We start from the raw sequence: 3306 nt of genomic DNA on the forward strand, positions 1-3306 counted from the left end.
AGGAATGTAGGAAAGAATTTAAATGGTCATTTTAATGCAAGAGAAAGCAAGAGAAATGCAAGGGAAAGCAATAATATTAGGCTGTGTATACATGCGCTAATATGTGATTGGATGGATCATAAAATAATGTATGTAAAAAATATATGTTTTCAGAAGAGTTTTTGACTTGTATACTGTGTGGTCTTTATCCCATCTGTCAATTGGATTGAGCAGCCAACTAACTATCTGATTTCTACTCACTGGTGAACCTGCAGTAGGGGGCTGGGAGAAGTATCCCAGAAAGTATCAAAAAAGCTTTTTTGGGACTCTTCTTGGGCCATGTAAGGAAACAGCAGAGACAAAAAAGTTTTTGAAAAGAATGAGACTACCAGAGTCCCTAAACCTGAGAAACATTTTTTTTTTGTTTTTAGTAGTAAACCAGAAGAGAAGTCATGAAACTGAAAGAAGCAGGTGCACCCAAAGCTAGGAAGACAGCTTTAATGGATGAAGATATACTCAGTCAGGCTGGCCAGTATTATTAGTAGTAAATATATTATTGGATAGCATCTAAAATACTCAGGCTACAGGAGCTGCACTATGCTGTTCTGAGCCTTTGTTCAGAAGGGCAACATGTAAATTGAAGATGCAAGGTTTTCTTAGGGTAATAGATCATACTGAACCAACTACATAGTTGGGATAAGAGCTAGACAAGTTTCTGAACGCAAGATATTCTTTATGCAGTCTGAGCTGACCTGAAGGAGAATGTCTTGTATCTGAATGCTTGTCTAACTCTATCCTAACTTGGAAGCTTGTCCATCACCCTAAGAAATCATTATCTCTTGCCTAATTCCTGGACTATCATGCATACAACATCACTCTGACAGTACCATGTAAATCAAATAAGTAAAATGCAGTGGGACCTCTGATTCAGGTGCCACATTAGGTGCCAGATGGTATGAGTAATACAGAGACAGCAGGCTGTGACACTGCATGCAGAGAACGAAACACTCAATATCTCTTCCTTAGAAGTAGGAAAGAAACTAGACTATTGTAATGTGCCTGATCTAGTCTATGTTTCAGTGATCTTTGTCAGTCACTGAGGTATTGTGGTGCTGAGTATGACTCACATAGGTAGATAAATTAATTAGAGAGTGGAATGTTCCCACTGGAAACTTCTCTGGTAGCTTCTGGAGGAAGTGATGTTCTACACCTCTCTCAACAACGACGAGATTAAAAAAAATAAAGGCAAGAGGAAAAGGGAAGAATTTAAAAGGACATGTCTGAAAGATTTGGATTTGGGTCTGCGAGGGGGATGGAAAGGGCTACAGCCATCATGAAGGAAACAAATCTAGAAACTGACCTAGAGGTCATGATTTAATTTCAGAGCACGTCACATTCTTTGAATAGGCTGTTGTAGAAAGACAGACCCGGCTCTTGGCAAAGGCTCGGCCTTCTTGAAACACAGCACAAAGCATTTTCTAACTTGAGCATTATTTATGCATCCAAACAGAGTTTGTCCATCATCATTAATTTTATGAAGAACTTCCAGAGGTTTATTGTTGAGGGGATATGACAGCATGGCTAGTTAGTCTTTCAGGTGTATTGAAACTAACTGGCGAATAAGGGTATTTCTCAGATGTCATATCTATGTAAGGTATTTGTAATTATTTGCTTCATTACTTGGGTTTAACAAGCATAAACAATAGTGCAAACATGCTGAGATGTCTTTGTGAATTTAATCCTCTCACTTCTCTGTCATTAACTCCAACACTAAGTCTGTTGCGTGACCTGCATGAACTGAACTCAGTAGAAAGGTATCCACACAACAAGCTCTTTTTCACTTTCTGGCACCTTCAGCGGGCCAAAGGTTGATGCATCATGGAAATAAAATTATCCAGTCATTCTGATGATGGTCCTTGGCAAGCATTGGCAAGGTGGTGGCATCAATGATATCCATATTATGTTTCTTCTGTGGGAAAGTAGGGATCTAAGTTTCCTGGTTTGTCACACTGACAGAATGTTGCTTCTGGATAAAGAAAGGAAGGCAGTAAGTCAGTGCTGAAACTATTGCTTGGGTAAACATGCCAAATTAGTTCTGAACTAGCTAGACTAGGTATTGCTAGTAGTGCATGGAGCTCAGCATGGGCTAGGCTGCCCATGTTTTGCCTGATTTCTCATCTAGTTTTACAGCTTCCACTGAGTCCTATACTTGTATCAGTCCCCAAGCCAGCTGGTTTGGGTAGGTCTATCAAGGCTACAGTGAAGGCAGGCAAATAGGCTTCCTTGTAAACTTTGCCCTGTTTCTGTTTTGAACGGTTAGACTACAGGGTGAAATCATACTATCTTGAAGTCCCGTCAAGCTCTACATCTCTCCCTGGCTTCAATAGGGCTAGATGCTCATGCATAATTATTTGCTGTCTGGTGCCTTTCCTAATAGAAACATAATCATTTACTCAACCCATCTTCTAAATTATGTTCTGTCCATCAGATTTCAGTTCCTCACATTGCAAAAGAAGGTCCTAAGTAAAGATTACACAGAACTGAAGGGCATCTGCCAACGCATACTCATTGAAGTTGCAATAATCTTTCAGTAAGGCTAGCATTTCCTGGAATTCTTGTGAGACTAAATTATTTATTAAAATATGACTAGGAGTGAAAGAATGTGAGGTGAAATAATGCTTAATGCCCAGGTTTTGTCCAACTAAGGGCTTTTCACTTTAGCTCTAAAGTGCATGATGATGTGTCGTGGATTCAAATCACTGTTTATTCAAATCCAAATGGACTACTGCATATAGGATTCAGTGGTCTGCACCTCAGAATAATAGCTCCAAGTGAAGATATCAAATGCTTATGTATTGAGAATCTGTTTTCACTAGAATTCGTATCCATGAGAATTCTTTATTCACTCCAGACCTTTTGGACAGAAGCCCCAAGCCACAAATGGCTTTTCAACTTAACACTTTTGGTTCTTTGCAAAAAACTTTGTTTTTTTTCCAGAGTGCATTGGATATCTATATCTTATAATCTCAAATAATATAACACACACAACTGCATGAATGCAAAACACTCTTCTATGTGCTATAGTTAGCTGCTATTCACCTAAAGGGATATGTCATGTCTTTAATAAATGCTGCTTAGGTTCCTCATCCAGATATGACAAAGTCACTGCTCCAGACCTTTGACAGCCATCTACTCCAAACTAAAGTCTGATCACTAAATATACTTGGGAAAAGAAAAAAAAATCAGAGTAACTTCCACTATTTCTCAAGCAGAAAAGGGACAAATACAGGGCTATGATTTAAATAGAGAAAAAATTATTATGATGTG

Source organism: Gavialis gangeticus, unplaced genomic scaffold (assembly GCF_001723915.1).
Source record: "Gavialis gangeticus isolate Ggan-Ray unplaced genomic scaffold, GavGan_comp1, whole genome shotgun sequence".
NCBI lineage: Eukaryota > Metazoa > Chordata > Crocodylia > Gavialidae > Gavialis > Gavialis gangeticus.